We start from the raw sequence: 24,223 nt of genomic DNA, 5'->3' as shown, positions 1-24,223 counted from the left end.
TTTTTGTCTGTAGACGTTTGCCAGATTATTGTTTCTATGGGTGAATGAGGGCTGGGACCTCCTATTCTGCCATCTTACTGATATCAATCACCCTCTCACACTGTAACACTCTGGCCTTAGAATAAAATTTAAATTTCACTCATAACTTACCTACAAAGCCTGAGGGTTCTAGCCATACTCACTTCTCCAGTGCCTTCAGCTTCCAACTTCTTTCTGGCTTATCCTGCTCCAGCCACACATTTTTCATTACCTCCCTGACACAACCAAGCTCTTCAACCCCATCGTCTTGGTAATTCCTGTTCCCTTTGCCTCGAAGATCTTTTCCTGGCTCTTCATTTAGCTGGACCCCTGCATCTTTTGGATTTCTTTTTAAATGCTAGTTCCTGGGACAGACTCTCCCTGTTTCTCCAAGTAATGGTACCCAAACTCACCTGTGATTCTCTACCACATTAACCCATTCTTCCTTCTGTATACTTGTCACAATCTGACATCTCATTGGTTTCACTTGCTTATTGTCTGTCTTCACCAACAGACTGTCAGCTGCAAGAGGGCAGACACTGTCTGCCTTGTTTCTCACTATATTTCCCGCCTATTGCCTGCAAATGTCTTTTAAAACAGTTTTGCAAACAGTAACATAACAATGTATAAGATGCCACATTTTATCGCACCCTTTCCTATTTGTGGGTATGCAGTAGTTTCTGATTATAAATACTGCAATGAACATCTCCATTCATAACATTCTCTGTCCCTGCTTCTGGTGCTTTTGCTCACAGTATCAGAAATAGAAATATTGGCTCCATCAAAGAGTATGAGTAGGTTTAAGGCTCCTTCACACACATGGCTACACTGCACTCCAGAAAGTCTGACTGAAGACCTAAGTCCCACCATCCCTGAATGAGAGCTTAGAGCCAAGAGATGAGTCTTTAGATGAACAACTCTCATGAATCAACTGGAGATCTGAATAAAATTCAGACTGTGCTGCAGGAGATCTGGGGTGGGGACTGAGATGCTGCATTTCTAACAATCTCCCCACAGAATACCCCAGAGGCCCTCATCCTGCCTGATCTTTCCTGGCAGTGTCTGGCCTCCATGCTGACACACCCCTGGGCACCAGTGCCTCTGCCCAGACATCAGCCTCCCAGGCCTGCAGCCCCAGAAGGAAAGCCTGTGCTTCAACAAACCAGAAAGCATGGAGCACAAATGACATTTCACTGTTTAACAGACTAGCACCAGCCCAATGCTTTGATACCACTGTTCCCAGGGCTGCCAAACCTCACTAATATGAAGAGTGTACTTACAGGAAAACACAGTGCACCGGGAACGGACCCCAAACTTGTAGAGCTTGAAGCAGGATCTTGACAAGCTTTCCAGAAGCCAGTCTAACTCTGTGGCTTTTAGTAAATAAGAGTTTCTCACTTTTGTAAAACGGCTTTAGTGAGATACAATTCACATATTCCCCCATATCAGGCAAATAACTCAATGAATTTCTGTATATTCACACTTCCTTCTTTGATGCAATAAAGTTATTATTTCAGATTTCATCCTGCCAGCCCTGCTGTGTTTGGTCCAAACAGTCTCCACAGGACTCAGACACTGATGAGGACGCCGGTGGCCAGAACCGCATCAGGCTGGTCAAGAAACCTGTCTTGAGGGCCCTGGTCTTCACAAGTGATGAGTTCCCATCAAGGATCCCATGAAAAAGCAGTTCTTTAACCACAGTGTGAAATAGCCCAGGAAAAAGGAGGAAACCCCTGATGCCCGATGTTTACTCACGCTGGTGTTTTGGTATACGGAGACCCCAGCAAGCAGAGCCAGAAGAGCAGCCTCCTCACCTCCATGTCCTGGTCCCCTCAGGGGCCCTGTGGTCACCAGGCAGGAGGAGGGATGGGACGGGAGGTGAGGGCTCGGGAGGGATGGGGAAGGGTTGGAGTTGGAACTGGGGATGGGATTGGGGAGGGAGCATGACAGGAAGGGGGTTTAGGTACTTGGGAGGAGAAGAAGTGGGTCATAGAAAGGATCAGGCTCAACCAAGCCCTTGAAGGGAGGAAGGAGGGTTCAGACAGGTCAGTAGGCCAGCAGGTAAGCAGGTCAGGAGAACAAACAACAGGTCAATCAGACTCTCAGGAACAGCGGGAGGGGATGAGACTCTGCCTTTCTCTGAGCCTTCTATGGTTTGGACGATGCCATAGCAACGCAGAAGCTTTATACCCTCTCTCGACCAATCACCTACCTTCGCCCCTGGTTCCTCACAGTGGACATTCGGAGTGACCTCACTTTTGGAACACGCCCCACTACCTGATGCTCCAGCACACATCATCCAACCCTGGGTCCTCTCTGGAAACTTTTCCAACCTTATGCTTTCTGGTCCTTCTCCACCCAGGTCCCCTGCCCCCTACTTCTGGGCGCTCCCTCCTTTTCCAAATTCTCAGAGTTTCTCATGGGCACTGGCTGGAAAACATGTAAGGCAAAGAATGACAGAAGTGCAAGGGAAATCAACTACACAAGTGGAGTGGGAGGTCTTCACTCCCCCTTACTCAGCACTTCATACAAAAGGCAGACAGAACAGCCACGAGATGGAAAATATCTTAACGACAAACCGTCTTAATCACATCGCCACACCCATATGGCTATCCTTCTCTGTAATACATCAGCAGATGACATTAATTTTAGGTACATATGCTACAGGCATAAAAATCAACCCTATTATTTTGGCCCAAATTGTCACACCTCTGTACAGTTCACTTGGTGATGCATGTGTACACCCAGGCCTAAAGAGGCAGAAACTACCCGGGTGGGGCAGAAGCAAAGTTATGCTTTGTGTAGTATTGACTGCGAGGGGGCCTGGGAAGTCCTTCTGGGGCGGTGGGAAGATTTGGCATATAGATATGGGGGTGGTTGTGTTCATTCAATCAATAAATACTGAGCACATGGGGCCTGCCCATCACAAGGGTCAGAGAGACCCTCATATCTGTCCCTGTGAAGTGACCAACTGCTGATGGTTAGAAATGGATGAGGTGCCAGGAGTGGCCGCGGGAGTCCAGTGAGAGGGCCCTGCACTAATCCAGGCTTTGTGTCCTCACCCTGCCCTATCAGCTGCCCCAGAAGCCCCAATTCCAGGCAAACTCTGAGGGGGACTGAGGGCAGCAGTTCCCTCCTAAGTCTCAGGCGCTCCCACAATCTCCCCATAGTGTTCTTAGGGAGAAATGGGCAGGGCAGGGGTCAGTGGTTTGGGACTCCCTGTTGCCAAAGAGGAGTTGGCTGGAAATATCTGGCTCCTTAGAGGTCCCTCAATCCAAACCCCAGTAGCCCCTCGAGCCCTCAGGGCTGTGCCTCCTTCTGGGGGGGGAGGTGGCCAGCCCTGCAGCAGCTCTGGGGTCCAGGCTGGGCCACCAACAGGTCGAGGTGTGACTGTGCTGCCCAGGAAGAGGCGCGAACAGCTGTGCAGCAGTAAACACCACCGAGAGCAGCCTCTGTAACCGGACTCCAACCACTGTGAGCATGACCTTGGCCAAAACTTGGCAGTGAGGGTGGGAGGGCTGGGAGAGGTGGGGCCCTGTGGCCCTGGACAGGGCCTGAGGGTAGAGACAGACAGACCGGCAGGGACAGAGGTAGTGTGTGAGTGATTGAGAGAGGTGGGGGTCAAGTCCTAGAAAGTGACAGGAGGTGACAGTGGAACTGAGTAGGGAGAACCAGAGACAAGAGGAGGCTAGAAGGAAAGAGAGAGCCAGCCCGGGGTCCGTGGTGGGGGACAATGGGCCAGGGTGGTGCGACTCTGGGAAGGGACCCAGAGTGGAGGGGCCAGAAAAGGCAGGAATCCAGGCCTCACAGTGCCTCCTGCTCTAAGGCTCTGACCTCCCTGGAGCTGAGCTCCCCAGGGGTCATCATACTTGGAAAGATTAGTACCTCCCATTTCCCTTGGGATTGCTGGTTCCAGCCTCTATGTCTGTCCCTGTTGGGGTTGACTTTCAGGATTGGCTGCCCTTTGGGAGGAAACTCCAGAGACTGCCCTGTGGGGAGTTGACCCTGACTCCTCACAGACCCCGTGGTGCTGCACTTCCAACCACACTGCTGGGCCTTCCTGGATCCACAGCTGGGCTTCAGGCGCTGTGCTGGCCCCAGGATCCCCAGCCTGGGGGAACTGAGTCCCATCCAGAGTGAGCAGGCTTCAGGGATACTGGATCTCCTCCCACTGTCAACAAAAATTCCTTCCAACCCTCAGGAGTCCGGACCCCCTATAAATTACCAATTAACATCAGGTCAAATGTATTGAAGTATCACACTGGGCAATATAATGTGCCAAGTGACCAAATTCAAAGTGCAGTGTTGCGATTACACAACACTCTCAATAACCCATTTTGTGGATGAGAAGACAAGGGATGTGAATCACCATAGGGTCTCAGGGGTGGTGAGTGCTTTAACTTTACCTTGAACCAAAGTCTAACTTGGAAAGAGATTCCACCTGGAGCCCATTCTGTCACATGCTCCCTGAGGTTCTGAGGAAGACCATTGCCTTTGTCTTGGGAAACTCCTCTTGCAATTACATTAAGTCATACACCAGTCAGGACAAACAGGGTGAGGATGTGTCCATGAGTGGTCCTGACTCCTAAAAGTCAGCTTGGTCTCAGGAAATGGATCTTCTTATATCATTGTTAGGCACCAAGGTAAATAAAAGTAAAAACATAAAATCCATCATATATGTAAGTATTTTTTATTCAAAATATAAATTACTTTATGAATTATAAATGGATGCATTGCTTTGGTCCATGACAAACAGGACATTACATACACTCATTACAATGAATTATTGTCACGGGTGGGAATGTGGTGACAAGAGCAGGGTCATTTTTATCAGGGAAGGAGGTCCTACAGCTCTCAGTACAGGGTCGGTAAGTTTACAATGCTTCTCCCCACCACCAAACTCTCAACACACACACATAGAGGCAAATACAAATAGATCCTACCTTCTGATCAGAAAAATGATAAAAATATGCGCACACACCACCTAACAACAAACTGACCACACACACAGTTCCCATAATAACTTCTTAATATTTCAGTTCTGAGCCTCTGAAGTTTCCATCCCTTGTACTCACCATCATCTAATAGGAAGAAATCATTAACAATACTGCAAGTCTGATTCATTACAGTTCCTCTAGGAATTTATTTTATATTATTGCAAGCCTCAGAAGAATATAAAATTTACAGATTCAGGTGGAGTTTTTGGCTCAGTAGCTTTCATATCTAAAAGATTTCACTGACTACACAAATTTATTGGTTCTACTTTTCTCACTCTGTGATTTCTACACCAATTAAAATTTCACTTCTAATCAGTTTGGATTTCAATCAGCTTCCTGATATTGCATTTTTGTAGATAAAATGATTTTTCCTGTAGGTGACTATCTATTGATGATCATTTTTTTCTTTTAGTATTAAATTTTACAACTGACTTCCAGTCTATTGCTTTTCATGTAACTGGAGAAAGAATAATAAAGCTCATAGTGACATCATTTACCAATACACGACTAGACTTACAAGTAGTATTTATCACAGTCTGACTTCCTCTGCTGAATGTGTATACAGAAAAATCATGTTAATAACAATGTGGATTTGATTCTATAGGGCCAGCAAACCACCCTTCTCCATTTATTTATTCTTAGTAGTCACTACTTTTCTATTATTTGACCTAGAAATTGCCCTCCTCTTACTCCTACCCTGAGCATCTCAAAAGAATAACAAAAACTAAATGTTTCAAGGCACAAACTCTAATCTTATTACTAGTAGCCATAAGGTTTTCCTATGAATGGATTAAAAAGGATTAGAATGAATGTATATGATAACTAGTTTAAACAAAAACATTATTTTGACTCATAAAATTATAATTAACTTCATAATTATCAAATGCTTTTAGTCAATATTATGACCATTTTAGCATTTACAGTATCCTATATGGATAATAATATATAAATCACATGTAATACCCTCATTACTGTGCTTAGATGGCATAATAGCAGCATTACTCATTATAGCAACTGCCATCATTCTAAACACCCATTTTTCATTAGCTACCACAATACCTATTCTTAGTACTCATTGCCTGTGACGCTGCACTAGGATTATCATTAATAGCCATGATATCCAATGCTTATGGTACTGATTATGTACAAAATCTTAACCTTTTTCAATGCTAAAACTCATTATTCCAAACATTATATTAATACCATTAACGTGATTATCAAAAATTTACCCTCTGAATTAATACTACATCTTATGGCCTATTAACCAGACTTATCAGCTCATTCTTCCTCAATCAACTGAATGATAATAGCCTTCACTTTTCACTAACCTTCCTATCTATTAGTTCCTCCACTTGCATCAACAACTTGTCTTCGTCTACCAATACACAGGGCCAGCCAATTTCATCTATCCAAAGGATCATTAACCCCCCCACTATATTATCACAGTGCTAATCTTATTACAAATATCCTTAACTTTTCACTACTTCACAATTGATTATATTCTATAGTTTACTCAAAACAACAGTAGTCAAAACCCTAATCACTTACTACCCACTGAGAAAATCAGACAAAATGATTCAATTCAGGACTTTATTTCTTATTGCATATACTACTTGGATCACTTGCTCTTGTCATTTCACTAATTTTGATCCTGAATCTTACAGGTTCATTACATTCTCTAATAATTCAATACTTAACTCAAACAGTATCAACTTTTTAAACTTTTTTTTATTGAGTTATAGTCATTTTGCAATTTTGTCTCAAATTCCAGTGTAGAGCACATTTTTTCAGTTATACATGAGCATACATACATTCATTTTCCCATTCTCTTTTGCTGTGAGCCACCACAAGATTCTGTATATATTTCCCTGTGTTACAAAGTACAATCTTGTTTATCTATTCTACGTGTTGAAATCCCAGTCTGTCCCTTCCCACCCCCCACCCCCCTGGCAACCACAAGTTTGCATTCTGTCTATGAGGTTTTTTTTTGTTGTTTGTTTGCTTTGTATTTATTTATTTATTTTTTAGATTGCATATATGAGCAATCTCATATGGTATTTTTCTTTCTCTTTCTGGCTTACTTCACTTAGAATGGCATTCTCCAGGAACATCCATGTTGCTGTAAATGACGTTATGTTGTCAGTTTTTATGACTGAATAGTATTCCATTGTATAAATATACCACCTCTTCTTTATCCAGTTATCTCTTGATGGACATTTAGGTTGTTTCCATGTCTTGGCTATTGTAAATAGTGTTGCTATGAACATTGGGTTGCAGGTGTCATTTTGAAGTAGGGCTCCTTCTGGATATATGCCCAGGAGAGGGATTCCTGGGTCATATGGTAAGTCTATGCCTAGTCTTCTGAGGAATCTCCATACTGTTTTCCACAGTGGCTGCACCAAACTGCATTGCCACCAGCAGTGTAGGAGGGTTCCCTTTTCTCCACAGCCTTCCAGCATTTGTCATTTGTGGACTTTTGAATGATGGCCTGTCTGACTGGTGTGAGGTGATACCTTATTGTAATTCAGATTTGCATTTCTCTGATAATTAGTGATATTGAACATTTATAAATATGCCTGATGATCATTAGCATCCATTTCTTAATGTAGAATTTCCCTATGACTGACATGTATAAGAGCATTTATGGTAAATGCACCCCTTTAGGACCTACACCTTTGATTACCAAAAGCATAATTCAAGTTTTTGTTCCGGGATCCCGAGTATCCACGGTTATATTACTCACACCAGGCAGCTGGGGTATTATAATATTATAATATTAAATTTCTTAGAAAATTCAATGGCATATCCTGTCCTTATACTATCTCTATAAGGAATAATTTTAACGGGCTCAATCTGTCTGTGCCAACAGACTTAAAATCGTTCACCGCATGGTCCTCCACCAGCCACGCAGAGCTCGGAACTGCAGGCACTCTCACCCAGACAGCACGAGGCTGTAGCGGTGCTCGAGCCCTAACAGTCCCCCACGCCTATGCTATGGTCTGAACCATGGATCAGGCGCCCTAGGCATGGGGTTCAGCACTGGGATGATGAGCCAGCTTGGCAGGGTTGAAAACGAGTGGTTTTACTGTAGCACTCTAAGAAACTGAGTCTCTGCTCTTGAAGAGTCTGTGCAGAGGCTTGCTAATTCCCCATCACAGCAGGGAAACAGCAGGCTGAACACTGCCTGGGGCTCTGGCAGCTTCCATGGATGCCTCAAGTGGGGCCCCTAGACTATACAGGCATCTGCTCCAGCCTTCCATGTTCTGGTGCTGCTCCCCACTCAGGTGGTAGCTTCCATTGCCAACAAGAGTGCACACAGTGTGAGAAAATGGTGGTGGCCTGGATGTGGCCCTACCTCTGAAAAGACTGTAGGCAGTCACTGCTAGCTAGTGTCCCTTCACACACTCTGGCAGGAGCAATACAAGCACCAGGGCAGAGGCTGCCATCATGAGAACTCACTTTCTCATGCACAACTGAGAGGGGTTGAGGCCAGCTCAGTGGTGTGGCCCCAATCTCTCTGGCCCTGACCCACCATCTAGCCAAGGTGTGCACACTGGGGAAAAGGTAAAACCAGTACAGAATGGCCACTGCAAGCCCTCAGGCCTCAGCCACATTCCAAACCAAAGCAGAGACTGCCCTCACACCCAGGAGAACCCAACTCCCACAGAGATCCTGCTCCAGCCCAACAGGACCCTGTGCCACCCCTGATAGGGCTGTTAACAGTCATGGAGCAGAGGAGAAGCCCCTGCTTGAACCTGGAACTGGCTCCAATCCCTCTAACTCCCTCTAACTCTACCGCCCCCATTACTCTGGCTGCCAGCACATCCTGGGGGAAGATGGCAGCCCACGATCAGTTAAGATGCAATTCTTCCCACAGATCTGCTGGGCACAGAAGACTGCATAGGAGTGCTCTCACACAAGGACACACGTTTAATTCTGGGACAGGTAACTGTTTCACCTAACTTCACAGAGATATATAAAGTTAAAGTGAGAGGACAGGAATATGTTTTAAGTGAAATAATAAGAAAATAACCTTAATGAAAAGAGATAAATATTTTATTTGACAAAGAGGTCAAAGCAACAGTAATAAGAGTGATAACTGCACTGGGAAAAAGAACAGATGAACACAGGGAGAATTTTTAAAAAGAACTAGAAAATATACAAAAAGAACCAGTCAGAGCAGAAGTGTAGGTAACATGGAAAATTAGGCAATACAGATGACACATTAGCAATCTGGATGACAGAATGATGAAAAACACCCAATCAGAAGAGCAAGAAGAAAAAATACATTAAATGAGTTTAAGGGACTTCTGAGACAGCATCAAACATATTAACATTCATATTATAGGGGTCCCTGAAGGAGAATAAAAAGGGTGAGAAAACATTTGATAAAATTATAGCTGAAAGCTTCCCTAATCTGAAAAAGGAAACAGATCCAGGCACAGGAAACTCAGAGTCACAAATGGGATCAGCTCAAACAGACCCACATCAAGACAAATCATTATTCAAAAAGCAAAATTTAAAGATAATGGCAGAATTCTAAAAATCAGCAAAAAAGAATCACTTCTTTGTTCTTTTTCCTAACAGATAAAGTGTTATAGATTTTGCAAAGAATGAAAAAAGTTTTGGTTTTTTTAGAATGAATGAATGAATAACAGAATTCTAAAGGTACGAAGAGAAAAGGAAAGCATCACATTAAAGGAAATTCCTCATAAACTATCAGCTGTTTTTCAGCAGTCATTGCAGGCCAGAAGGGAAAGCCATGATTACATGCTAATGTAAACATTTAGCAAAATTAGTAAGTACTCAAAGAGAACAATCTACAACCTAGGCTACTCTAGTCAGAAAAGTTATTAATCACAATTGAAAGAGAGTTAAAGAGCTTCTCAAATGAGCAAAAACTGAGAATTCGTCAATGCTAAATTAACCTTACAAGGAGTAATAAAAAGTCTCTTTATGTGAAAAGGAAAAATCTGTAACAAAAATAAGAACTTGTTGGGGGGAACGTAGAGCTCAGCTGTAGACAGTGTGCTTAGAATACATGAGGTAATGGGTTCAATCCCATTAAAATAAGTAAATAAAACTACCCACCTCCCAAGAAAATTAAAAAGGAAAAAAAGAACTTCTGGGAAGTAGGAAATCCCAGTTTAAAGGCAAAAATGGAGCAATGGCTGTGAATCAACAACTTAAATAAGCTACTACAAAGATTAAAGAACAAAAATTATAAAAACAACTATAATTACAATAAACACATAAGAGGTATAGGAAGATGTAAAAAAAAAATCAAAAACAAAACAAAAAAGGGGGAGAGGGACTAAAACATTAAGTGACCTTAAATGACAATCACTTGAAAACAATCAGATATTGTAACAGAGCAACGTATATGAAACTTATGAAAACCATAAATTAAAAACATACATTAGATATGCAAAAACAGGTGAGAGAAACACAAATATAACAATAACGGAAATCATCTAACCATAAGGGAATATTCTGAAAGAAGAAGAAAAAGACAGAAATGAACCAAAATTAAAAACATTTGGCAAGGTAGCAGGATACAGATTAAGATACACAAATCGGCTGCATTTATTTACATTAGCAATAAAACAGTAGGAAAAGAAAGTAAAGAAACAGTCTCTTTTAAAATAATATCCAAAACAACAAAATACTTAGGAATAAATCTCACCAAGCAGGTGAAACACTTATACATGGAGAACAACAAAACGTTGATTAAAGATGACTTAAAATGGAAAGATAGCCCATACTCTTGGATTGGAAGAATTAATATTGTTAAAATGATCATACTACCGAAAGCAATCTACAGATTTAACGTGATCCCTGTGAAATTGCCCAGGACATTTTTCACAAAATTAGAACAAATAATCCTAAAATCTATAGGGAATTGCAAAAGACCCAGAATTACCAAAGAATTGCTGAAGAAAAAGAACAAACCTGGAGGAATAACCTTCCCAGACTTCAGACAGTACTACAGAGCTACAGTAATCAAAACAGCAGGGTACTGGTACAAAAACAGACATATGGATCAATGGAACAGTATATCGAGCCCAGAAATAAACCCACAAGCTTTTGGTCAATTAATCTTTAAAAAGTAGGTAAGAACATACTATGGAATAAAGATGGTCTCTTCAGCAAATGGTGTAGGGAAAATTGGACAGCTGTATGTAAATCAATGAAGTTAGAATGCTCCCTCACACTTTACATAAAAATAAATTCAAATGGCTTAAATAGTTAAACACATGATAAGACACTATAGACCACTTAGAAGAAAATGTAGTCAATACATTATCTAACATATACCTCAGCAATGTTCTCCTAGGGCAGTCTACTAAAGGAATAGAAATAAAAGCAAAAATAAACAAATGGGACCTAATTAAATTTATAAGATTTTGCACAGCAAAGGAAACTATAAGCAAATCAAAGACAATTTGTGGAATGGGAGAAAATGTTCGCAAAAGATGAGACTGAAAAGAGCTTAATTTGCAGAATATATAAACATCTCACACAACTGAATTTAAAAAAACAAAACAAAAACAAACAAAAACTAGCCAATCCAAAAATGGCAGAAGAACTAAACAAGCAATTCTTTAATGAAGACATACAAATGGACAATAAACACATTTAAAAAATGCTCAATATCGCTAATTATCAGAGAAATGCTAATCAAAACTACAATGAGGTATCATCTCACACCAGTCAGAATGGCCATCATTCAAAAGTCCAGAAATGATAAATGCTGGAGAGTCTGTGGAGAAAAGGAACCCTCGTACACCGCTGGTGGGAACGCAGTTTGCTGCAGCCATTGTGGAAAACAGTATGGAGATTCCTCAAAAGACTAAAACTAGACTTGTCAAAGGCTTTAGGTCTCAGGGCAGGCTGACAAGCTCCCAAAGACCTGGGCCTCGCCCATTATTCCTCCCCAGGTCGCCTGAGTTCTGGAGGGTCTGGGGCGCCACCACACGCCAGGCAGGGCCACCTGCACAGGGCGGCTCTGGCCTGAGGCCCAGTCGGAGGTGCTCCGGGCCCGGCCAGCGCCCTCCCACCTCCCGGGGCTGCACCCGCTTTCCCAAACCCGCGTACGAGCGGCGGTGAAGATGCGGGGTTCAGTGACTAATAATGTGGGGGGTTACTACGCACCACGCGCCAGGGTGGCGGCCCCGGCCTCACCACCGCACCCCGACCTGCGCGCCCCCACCAGCGCCCCCTTACCTGCCAGGCAGCGGCAGCAGCGGAGGCGACAGCAGGCAGCGGCCCAGACCCCAGGCCATCCCCCTCCTCTGGGGCCTGGCCCTGGAGCACCCGGTTCCAGCCCAGCCCCCAGGCGCTCTGGGCGGGCTCCGGCGTCCGCGTGTCTCTGCGCACCCCTCCTCCACCCGCCCGCAGCTTGGACGCTCGGGCTGCAGCTCCTGCAGTACAGGATGTGGTGTGTGAGGCCAGGCAGGGCCCCATTCCCAATGCTGCCTCTCCCACCACTGACAGGGTCCCGGCATCCATCCAGAACAACCACAGGCCCAGGGCCAGGCCACACCCCCAGCCCCACTTCTCCTGCTCACCGCCCCTCATCATTGACAACTACTCCCAGCCAAGCTAGGTCACCAACCAGACCCCCAATGTGAAGCTTCTCCTCACACTGAGATCCCCACCCCCACTTTCTGCCCCACCAGATCCTAATCTATGGATCCTGAACCCCAAACTGACCCTTCATACCTCATCCCGGTTCCCCCATTCCAAGATGGCTCCTTCACCCCAAAATTGAAGCCTCAACCCTCAGCTGGGTCATTTCCACTCTGAGCGGCCCCTCACCACTCAGCCTGTCCCCACACTGTATGATTCCCCTCACTCTGAGTGCACCCCTAACCCGAGATGACCCCCTCATTCTTCACCCAATGGGGTGGGGCATTCCAGGCTCCAGTCATCATGGCGACAGACAACAGTCAGAGCTCTGGCATAGTGTGTGGGCAAACAGCCCTGTGTCTGAGGCTTTGGGGTTTAGTGGGTGAGAATGGAGGTGGTTCCAATTCCCACCCAGGCACCCTGCCCCCATGCCCTGTGCCTTCTCTAAGCCAGAGGCTCAGGGAGGTCCTAGGCTGCATGCCAGGGTGGTCCTGGGCTGTGCACCACCCACCAGCAGTCCTTGGGTGGGTGATGGCGCAGATGGGGATCCAGATCCCTAAGGCAGAGGCGCTGGGCACATGAACATGCTAGGGGGAGGATGCAGCCAAGCCTGGGAATGGACAGCAGGTGGTTGTCTTCACGAGCTGGGCTCAGCCCAGGTGGGTTCAGAGCTGTGTTCATTCGTGCGGCAGAAAAGGGAAGAGGAAACAGAGCTTTGAAAGTGTACTTTTTCGGAGCCCAAGGCTCAAGAGCAAAGTGCAAAGCGGTTTTGGCGAGGCCATCTTGGAACGCTCTGCAACGCTGGTCGCTTGTATCTGGGGAGTCTGATCATTGATGGGCAAGTGAGAAGTTCCCCGCACCCTACACAGTATAGTTAACAGGCAATTGAAGATATTTTGACAAGTAATTTTAATCATGAATAATTGTTACTTTCTCTGCTGGAGAGCAGTTCCATCCACAGTCATGGTGAATCTGGCAGGGTTCTTGCTGAATCCCTGCCAGGGGCAGAGGAGGACCTGCCCAGAAACATCCTCTTATCTCTCACCAAAGGCACTGTAATAGAAAAGAACAAAACTGACTCCATGCTAGATCTGTTCCTTTTGCTTTAACCCTGTGCCCTGTTTTCTAGGCTTAGTCTTGCTAGCTCAGAACCTTTTGTAAAAGAATGTTGCCTTTAGCCTGAAATATACAAGACAGCCTATTCCCAAGACTCTGACCTTTAAGGATATTAACACTTTTGAACTCATATAAAGATAAGTTGCAGAATAGAAAATCATGTTTGTTTTGTTGCAGGATTTACAGGGGCACAATGACATGAATCATGTGGAGAGCTGCAAGAACAAAGGATTCCAAGAACAAATAATTCCTACACCAAGAAGTTTGTAACAACCAATCACACCCCTTCCTCTTTCAAGTATAAAAGGAGCCTGAATTCTGATTGGGGAAGAAGTTCTCCAGGACATTAGTCTGTCATCTTCTCAGTCTGCCGGCTTCCCAAATAAAGTAGCTATTCCTTGCTCCAACACCTCATCTACTGATTTATTGGTCTGTCGTGTGGTGAGCAGAACGAGGTTGGATTCTGTAACAGCACCTCACACCTTCCCAGTATAAGATGACTTTTGTGTCCTGTTTCAGAGTAAAGCCAAACAAAAAAACAGTAAAATATACTCAACTCTATTATACTCAGAGAAATGCAAATGAAGTGAAATGCTATTTTCGCACCTATCAAACTGGTAAACATTTGCAAAGATGTTCCCAGTGTTGGGAACACTGCTGGGAAGACTTCAAAAGCTGCTGGTGGTGGTGGTGTGTAAAGGGTACACCTTGGAAAGCATCCATTGTTAGTATCTATCAAAATTTAATGTGCAAACACTCCAGCCAGCAGATTAAGGTCTTCAGAGAAACTTTTTACTCCATATATTTCAGTATTGCTTATGTTTTCACACAAAATATGTATTACCTTAGGAATTTTAAAATACATTTTATAAAAAGAATCCTGAACTTTAGGCTTCTGTAAACATTTTCTTATGCTTTGTAAATTTACTACTCTGGAAAACAAGAACAACAAAAAAATGAAATGTACTTTCTGTTTTTTTCCAGAAGTAATTAGCAGCAAAACTTGAAAATGTAGAGACTCTGAATTTGTCTTTGGGAGAGCTCTGCAAGAGCCCCAAGGACAGACTCAGTGGTTGCAGGGTTAGGGTTAGGGCCTGGGAGGGGCCAAGGAGATGGGTGGGATAAGCCTAATTTTAGATGTCACCTTGAAAACAAGACTGTGTCAAGAAGCCCGGAAGTCCCTACCTTCCATTCTCAATGAATCATGATGAAGGAGGAATAATAAAATGGTCGCACTTAGGTTAACAGACTGCTTATTCTGATGCTTGCCCTTAGAATGGTTAATGAACATGACCGACCAGTTGCTACCCACAGTTCCAGGCCCAGTGTTAAAACTACAGCCATTGATCTTACTGTTTCTATTTTATTCCAGTAATAGAAAGTCATAATCATGCTTGGTCACTGAGTCCTTCTCCAGGGAGAAAGTCAAAGGACTGTAATCTTACAAAATAGCCTGAATTACCAAGAAGGCCACACCTTGCATGCTAAAGAGATAAAGTGATCTAAACACTATCCTCTATAGAATTGGTGGCCTGGAGGCATCATGACGCCATTCTGAGTCTTCTGATGAGAACATGATTCTGTCGGTTGTTATGAATGCTTTGTTGTTTAAGCTATGGCTATATAATTACCCTGCCCCATCGCCAAGGTGGGCATACAGTTTTGAAGGGATTAGCCTGCTGTGAGTTTCCTTTGCCTGGATGAGTAATAAAGCTGCCTCCTTTCTTGTAAGCTCCAAGACCCTGTCTCTGTGTCATTTGGCTCATGAGGGATGGGAGCTGATCTTTCAGCAACAATGAGGCTCGTGAGATAAACATACAGGCAATCACCAGGACCTCTGGATCCACCATGCACCAATATTAAAAACTGATGTAAAACCACAGAACACCTACTAAAGAACACTCTACCAGAGGTACGGTGGGGCGTGGGGGTTGCATGAAGGGGCGTGGCATGAAACAGTGCACGTTTCACAGGCGCACAGGGCCGCAGTGAAAGAAAATAAAAACTCTACCCAGTAGAAATTAAAGTCCTCCTTCTTCATGGGGATATTGAAGAATCTTAAAAATGTATATATGCACACCTTTTCAAAGCAGGTCAAATAAGCTCGGCCTTCTGGGCTGGGGAGGCTTCAGGAATGGAAACCCTGCATGTCCATATGGCAATGGCTGGGGCAGGTACTGCTAACACAGGATGAGCCTGTACCCCAGGGACCAGAGGTACTGTCAAAATAAACCCACTGCAAGCACAAACATTGTTGAGTCAAAAACCATGAAGTTGAGGTTACAAAATAAAGCCAGGATCCAAACACAGCCCCCTCAATGTCACTACAAACAAAACGTGGGAAACCAACTCAGAACACTTCAACAAATAATATGGATCCCTTGATTCTCCCAAACACAGCACAGGGGGCCTGTGCCCAGACCACTGGCTTCCTTTAGGTCTGCATATCCACATTCCTGTGCTTTGAACATCTCCTATAAGTTAAACTGTAACTCCTTGTATATCCAGGCCATCTTATCTGGATAAAAGCTAAATTCCAGAATATTTAAACAACACTTTGCATTATTTCTAGAACACAGCAGGGAAGGCCACCCACCCAAAGCACAGTGCCTGAGGCAATGGGTGGGGGCAGATGACTGTCCCAGAGCTTCAGGCATTCGGGTCTTCCCAGCAATTTTCAGGAGTTCTAGGAATGTGATCTTAGTCATTCACTCATTTATGAGTTTTATACAATTAACTCATGCTGTTGTTGAAGTCCATAAGAGGTGCACCTTTCACAACACAGTGTCACAGAATTACAACCCTTACACCTAAGAGCCCATCTCTGCATCTAGAAGCACATGGTTAAAGAAACTTCCGTGTACTGAGCCCTCTTTGGAGGAAGCTAGTAACATTAGCCTGAATGGCCTTTATTGGCTGAGAGTCCTGACAATTTGCTGGTGTAAGTCCTTTGTTAACAAAGATCAAGTGAGCTGTCCCTTTCTGAAGGCTCAAATTAGTGAGTTTTACTCTGGACAAGTTAAATTTAAAGGGCACCACATGGAACTTTCTAGCAATCAGAGCTGTCTGAGCTGCCTCAGGAGACAGTTCCTCTTCATGGGGGACTGGCACAGAGGCTGATCTGAACAGGGAGGGCATCTGGGCTTGATATCATGTTATTCTGGAGACATGGGCCATGACACCAGGAGTATCTGTGTGCTGCTGGTTACACCCGCTACAGCAAAGACTCACGCAGAACTGACACATTCCTGCAATCTGTCTTTATTGAAATCGAAGGAAGTACTTTGGTAACATGTGGAGAACAGAGGCAATCTGTAAACTTTAAGATCAATGTGACCTTCAAAATCTGTTTTATAACCTGATATAACAGAATTTGGAGCACATTAACCTGGATTACAATTTTAGTTCTGTTTAAAAAAAAAAAAAAACAAAAGGATTTGTACCATACATCAATTCTGGTTACCTGCAGGGTATAAGCCTGAGGAACAGGGTGAGAAAACTCCACTTTGATTTATGCAGTTATATATATGAATGTTGACACAGATAGATGTCCTATTATGTTTAAGTCATACATATCTTATATCTAGTGTGTATGTAGGTGTTCAAAAAGTATTTGTTCTTTTGAAATTTTAAGAAATTTGCTACTCTATAAAATATAAACAATTTACACATTGCAACAGAGAAGGAATTTGCAACAATTTCACAATGTGATTTAATTTACATTTAAATCAAATGATTGATTTCTTCTAATTTATTTACCTCATTTTTCATGTTAAAACACTACAATGACCTCAGTGACTATATCAAAATGTAAAGATAATGATGGCAAATATACAAAAGCTCATTTTCCGCCAGTGTTTGTCACTCTATCCATCTCTTCATTAGAATCACCCAAGTTGTGATCTTCTTGGTAACTCAGGCTATTTTATAAGGTTAAGTCCTGTGACCTTCTCCCTGGAGACCAAGTGTTATTATAGCTTTTGATTACCGAAATAAAGTAGAAAGTGTAAAATCAATAGCTTCAGTTTTAACAATAGGCCTGGAACCGTGAGTAGCAACCAGTTAATCAGGTCAGTTTACCGTTTTAAGGGTGTGTATGAGAAGAAGCAATCTGTTAGCCTAAGTGTGGCCATTTTATTAATTGTACTTCAAAATCCCCACTGTAGGTTTCTCATTCCATTCCTATGGAAATAGGGAGATGGACGTCGTGTTCATCTGGCTGCTTCCTGCTGAATGGGGGTGTTTTTTGGGGGGGTCCTTGAAATGGAACAAGCCAGCCTGATCTTGCCATATGGCTGGGGATTCAGAAAGAGCCTTAGCTGTTTGTTTCCTGCACATTAGACATCAGAAAACTGTTAGTCTAAATATATATGTACTATATATATGTGTATATATAAACTTTCATTAACAGAAGTGAAAACAGAAACTGTAAAATTCCCTAAAGAATGCATTTGAGACCTTGAAGTCCATGAAAAGAGGCCAGAAAATCAGGTGTTAACTTGAGATGTAACTTCTCCCACATATGCATCTGAATCCCCTACATTATGTATTTGTTGCTTCACGTCCTCTAGGGCAGTTGTGATGCTCCTGGACTCATCTGGTGTGAAAGCATAACAGGCAGTATGGATCTAGGAACTCAATAATTACAAGAGGAGAAGTTAAGCCCATTAGGTTGTAGCTACAAGTTGCCAGCAGACACTGCTTTGAGAATGGCGGTGGCATCCCAATTTTGACATCGCTCAGAAAACTCAAGTTCTCAGCAATACAGAAACTTGCCTGAAATCACATCTACAATGTTTACCTAGTTTTATGTTGAATGTCTGAACTATAGTTATTTCATTTTGATTTTCAAATGCATTTCTCTTCTTAGTGGACAAAGCAGATGTCACCATTAATGATTTTAGTGCTTTTCTGGATATGATGAGATGCAAGAATTTGGGCTCATAAGATCTTTTCCTGAAAAAAATCTAGCTATTTGAAGGTCTGTTCAGCCAGTTTTCCCAGAGCACAGAGTCCCTCATTCCTGACCTTAACCCTGAACTAGTTTAAGGGTGTGTTGGAGATCAGCAGCTGCAGTGGCTCATGATTTAATCCAAGCAGAGTTAGAAGGCAAGTGCCAAAGTGACCCAATCCTTGTAGAGGCTGATGGCAAGTGCCCGCATGATCATACATTTGACCATGGCTTGGCACAACCATTTCATCCCACGGAGCTTGGACTGCTTATTCCTATGCCATGCAAGGATTATGTTGATAGGCCACTCAATGTGCTATTACATGACTAGGCCTTATTAACAGTAGCAAAAATTATCCGGACCACCTGTCTTACTAGTCTGTTATGGTCCAGGAGAATATTCCCTCTTGTTGCTTTTTCCTATATCTAGGGTCGCACCATTACAATCATTGGTCTCATGCAGAAACATATATCTGGTCTACTGTTTCAAGCTGCCTTATTGTTTTATCAGAGGCTCAGTCACACTTTTGACACATTTGGTAATGCAAGAAACAACAATATTGTAAAATAGGCAAAATACAAATAATATAGTTAGCAACATTAGTAAGGTCATAAGTAAGAATTTAAAACAAGAACTTTCATTAGGTGCAGCTCAGTGTATCTCCAGGTCAACTGACTTAATCTGTTCTGTACCAATACATATCTTTAGGGAAGATGTTATACAGGCATTGTTCATAAGACTCCTAGACAAATTTCCTAGTGTTATTAGGTTGCTTATCCATACTATAGTTCAATTTTTAAAATTTTTTCCAAACATAAGAGAACCTTTAAGCTTACATGTCCATATCCTGATATTAACCATACAAGTCTTTTCCATAATTGAGGAAAGTTATATTCTTTGGCTGAAATTTTGTTTGTTGCCTTGATTGAGCTTCAGTGATATTATAAGACAATTCATATGTATGGCCAGGCTCAGATCAGGTATTATTAAGTAGCCAGGAGAGGGCTCCAACTTTGTAATGTCAATAGTGGCCTACATAGAACTATAATTTCTTCTTTTATTTTTCCTAGATTAAATTTTCTAAGGACTATCTAGTTAGAGCCTTGGAGTAGGGAAACCAACCAAGATAACACAGAAGCACTAGATATAGGTAATTGACCATAAACCTAACAATTGGATTAGTTCATAATCAAAGGTAAGAGCAATTATCAAAATAATTGGTATATAGGCCTGGTCCAGTGTCTTGGGTCAGCTGTCTACCTCAGATGACATCTTCTTCTCTTTCTGGTCTGCTAGCTTCTCCATTTGAGCATTGACTTAAGGTTAGCACTACTCTATAGGCCATTGCAGTGCAAGGGCTCTTTTGGACTGGAAATTAATCCAAAAGTCAATTTCCTTTAGCTTTTGCTGTGTTAGTTAAGAGTACCTGATAAAGGGTCCTTCCATTCAGGCTGAAGATAGTTCTTTAAATCATGTCTGTTCCAGTGTGTATAATCCCCTGTTTGCAGGTCATGAGGCATTGGATCTTCATCCAAGGATAAATTACTGAGCCTCACAAACAAACCTAGAGTGTTCTTTTAATAATTCAATTAAACTCTGCAGCAATGTAACATAACAGCAAGGAATGGTCTAGGAAGTGAGTATTAGTAAATATAGACCTCAATTAACAAAACTAGAGTTTAATATTCACTAAAATCTAATCATTTTCTCTCTGAAGTTACCCTCAATTTTATCATATATACCCAAATGAAGAAAAATTTGCCCACAAATTAACTCTGATTATTTAATCATATAGGCTCTTTTAAATTGGCTGTGCCAGAACTTTTAATAAGGATTCTGTGGCTGGAATTTTAATAAGGTCTCCTAAGGCCAGGAAAGTCATGTCAAGGGCTTGTCACAGATTTTGCCTTATAGATTTAAGTGAAGTATTTTCTCTTTAAGGTCCTCAAAATGCCTTGAGGTTCCTACACCTGTTAGGAGGTAATCTTCCTAATTTATCTGATAGAGCCACTGGGAATTTAAAAGTTTCAAGTCTCTGGAGGGACCAGATAGAGAGAAAAGATAACTGTTCCAAGTCTGCTTACATAGGTATAATTTATCAAATTGCTGTGTCATAATTAATTAAGGAGAAGGGTTTATTTATATCTGGAAAACACAGATTAAAAAGCCAGTAATATTTTAGACAAAACCAAAAATTATAAACATATTCATCAGTTTACTCAGCCCCATGTAACTAATCTTTTTGTTGTTGTTAACAGCTTTATGAAATCAGAGTTTCCATCAGAATTTTAAAATTTCTTACCCAGTTTAGTTCAGTATTATAGTTTGAAATTTATTAGAAACCAGTAAATCTCCTTGAAGAGAAAGCAATTTTGCAAAAGCATCAGAATAAAACCATAACTGTCTATAAGTGACAGAAGACTTAATAGCGTGGTTAAACAGCTATTTACACTGTAATTGGTAAACAGACCTGGTCACAATAAGCAGAATTATGATTAGTAACATTTCAGACATACCAGATTTTTAGGGATTCCATATAATTTTTATAATACCTATATTAATATTTTCTTTTACAATATAAACTAGGAAGAATTATTATTCATTGGTCAATACTTCCCATGTTATTTAACATACCACATGAAACTTACTAGTTTAAAATCTCTCTTTCGGATGTTTCAGGGGCCCTCTGAAGCATCCCAGATTTAGCTGGAGGTCAAAAGAAGCCTGATTAAAATTTGATATTTGGGAAGCTTGTTATAGTTTCAAAACACTTGGTCAAATAAAAATATAGGTCACTTTGAAATATTACTTATTCATTAACAATAAAATATTTCAAAGATAAATACAGAACAGATCACTTAAGGGATAAAAGAAACTTTAAAATCTGTTACTAAAAGCAAATTAACATTTTAAGATAACTTTGTTCTCTCAACAGAGAGAAAGTGAACTAAATCTAGACTTGTACCCGCTTACTTTTAGAATTAATTTTCTGGACTAAATTCATTTTAAACTTAGCCAATCCATACCATGTATAAAACCATTTTCTCAGGTTTCCTCTTTCACAAACCTTCCACAAATTCCTCTATCCATATTATTTTGTTCCATATTTTCTTTTCCATTCAGACGCAACTAGCTTTAGGACAAAGTCACTTTTTTTTTATTAACAAAACATAATTCCATTTCTTATATCTTCTTTAATGAAAATATTCATCTTACTTTCCTAGCATACTGAGATATTTCCCTTAGCAGTAGAGAATATTTCAGGGTGGCACCACATATTTATTAATATTTATTGCTAAATATCTATGGTTTCTCTGTAAGAGGAAGTCAATATTCAGCAATAAATCTTTCAATGTCTTATTTTATCTGAAAATGAACTGGCTATTTAATAAACTTCCATCATTTAACTTAATTTAGCACCATTATAAAATTTCAAGTTACCAAATATATGGGGAGATCATTTTGTCGCCGATAGGTGCAACTGGTGTTCCAGGTTCTTGTCCCGTCCCGGAAAGAATTCAGAGACAAGACTTAGAGGTTAAAAAGGTAAAGTGAGGATTTATTAAAGGATGGATAGTACACCCTCAGGGGAGAGCGGGCAGGCTCAGGTGAGCAGCTGCCCTGAGTTTCTTTGGCAAGTTAGTTACATAGGGTGTAAAAGTGAATGGGCGGAATATTTATTGGGGAGGGAAGGGTTTGGGGTCGTACTCCCTGATTATCATCCCAACTCCACCTTCCCAAAGGGAGGAGGGATTTTTGGCCTTATTTAGTCTGGATCGGAAGCGTCATGGCGTCGGTGCATGGTGGGTACTTCTGATCTGCAAGGTTAATTTTATTGAAATGAGGGCATAATGAGTAAAAGGTTACATTCTGGCACTGGAAATTCCTGCCTTTTCTGACCTTTCTTTGTTGGTCTCCAAGCCAAAATTTGTGGTCCCTTATCAGCACAAAGATTTCAGCTTTTCTTTCTCTGCCCAAGGATCCCTGCTGCTCATATGACGTGTGGTTTCCTGCATTTGGCCTGTGCCCCTCCTTTCTGCCTAATTCCTGCCATTTGGTCTGTGTCCCCCTTTCTTTGATCATATTTAGCTATCTTCCTGCTCTAACAATTTGAGTAGACATTCCTGAAATATTCATTCCTAAAGAGTTTACCGAAAAGCTCTTTCTCATTTGTATTTAAGTTACTTACAAATATATTATACAGAGTTGTTTTTCTTGCTGACAAATTTTAATAGATATGACAAGTTCTTATGTATTTCTATTGAACCTAACTACAATAGAAGTTTTATGCTTAACATTAATGAATCTTGAGACATGTCTATATTTATCAAACCTATAAGCTTTAACTAGCTTCAATGACCAGGTATTAATTCAGTATGGAATATTTTTTAGATCACATAAACCCAATTTTCATTCTGGCCAGTTTCTTTTATATTCCTGAGTATTTATATAAGCATTTAATTTCCTTTAAGCCAATTGGATAGAGCTCTTTAATGAATTAATTTTGGCAATGCCACATATATACAGCACACATATAGGTACATACAATCACACAAACACAGAGACCTCATAATTCCCATTTTAAACCTTTAGCCATGAATTAGGTACAACGATGTAAGACTCATCAGTTAGAAGAGGTTGGATACAAATTGAGTTTTTGGCAGGTGGAACAAATCAAAGCTGCCTGACTGGATAGCTAAACATTTTTACTGACTTCTATAGAAGACATTTAAGATTTCTATTTGTTTCCAAGTTACTTACTCCCCTTCTCAAAATTTGCATTCCACAGGTCGTAACAGCAGTTGAGTCGTTGGTACTGGGACAGAAGTTTCTGCCAGTATCTGCTAGAAAGCCCACTAGTTGAGACCCCACTGTCAGCTGTACCCAAGGCTCTTGGGTGGCAATTGTTACAGGGGGTCTTTAACATGGCTGAGAGCCCCGGGCCCTGTCAGTCATTATCTTCCTCGTCTATGATAACTTGGGTGACCATGACATTGGAAGGTGCTTGTTCTTGCTGTTTTCTTTCTTCCCTCACTTGTCTGGTAACCTTTCTCTGTTCATTTTTAAATTCTTTCTCTACTTGTCTTTGAACCAGCAATCTAGTACCTGGCTTCCTTCCTTCCTCATTATGGACTTTCATAAAGGCTTGCATATATGGTACTTCTTCCCATTTACCTTTTCTCTGGCAAAACAGTTCTAACTGGAGAATGATGTAGTAATTTAATAACCCATTTTCAGGCCAGTGTTCCCTCGAGCCTAAGGCGTACATTACTCAAGCAGTATTACAGTAAAATACCATCGTTTTCTTAGTCATAGGTAGCTAACTATAATTAGACCATCCATTCAAAACCTTGCCCAATGGGCTATTGGGTGGAACAGACGGCGCGCGCCCATAGCAGCTTACAGTCACTACAGAAGCTGCAGCGGTAGTGACGGCGGCAGAGGTGATGAACGCTATGGGCCATCCAATAAAGCATTTAGGTCTCCATTTAGAGATAGTTTGTGCTA

At 41.8% G+C, this 24,223-nt stretch overlaps 1 long non-coding RNA gene across 1 annotated transcript; it reads right to left on the bottom strand.

Annotated features, from left to right (window-relative positions):
• Nucleotides 1-13,539: 13,539 nt before the first annotated feature.
• LOC135320000 (uncharacterized) lies at nucleotides 13,540-21,612 on the bottom strand. Its single transcript, XR_010379144.1, has 2 exons — nucleotides 21,364-21,612; nucleotides 13,540-13,700 (listed from the first exon to the last, which is right to left on the bottom strand). It is a non-coding gene; the product is annotated as an uncharacterized LOC135320000 (long non-coding RNA).
• Between the last annotated feature and the right edge of the window lie 2,611 nt (nucleotides 21,613-24,223).

The sequence above is a fragment of the Camelus dromedarius genome, chromosome 35 (genome assembly GCF_036321535.1).
Source record: "Camelus dromedarius isolate mCamDro1 chromosome 35, mCamDro1.pat, whole genome shotgun sequence".
Lineage (NCBI taxonomy): Eukaryota > Metazoa > Chordata > Mammalia > Artiodactyla > Camelidae > Camelus > Camelus dromedarius.
The sequence above is the reverse complement of the archived record's forward strand: the minus strand, read 5'-3'. Positions and strand labels throughout refer to the sequence as shown.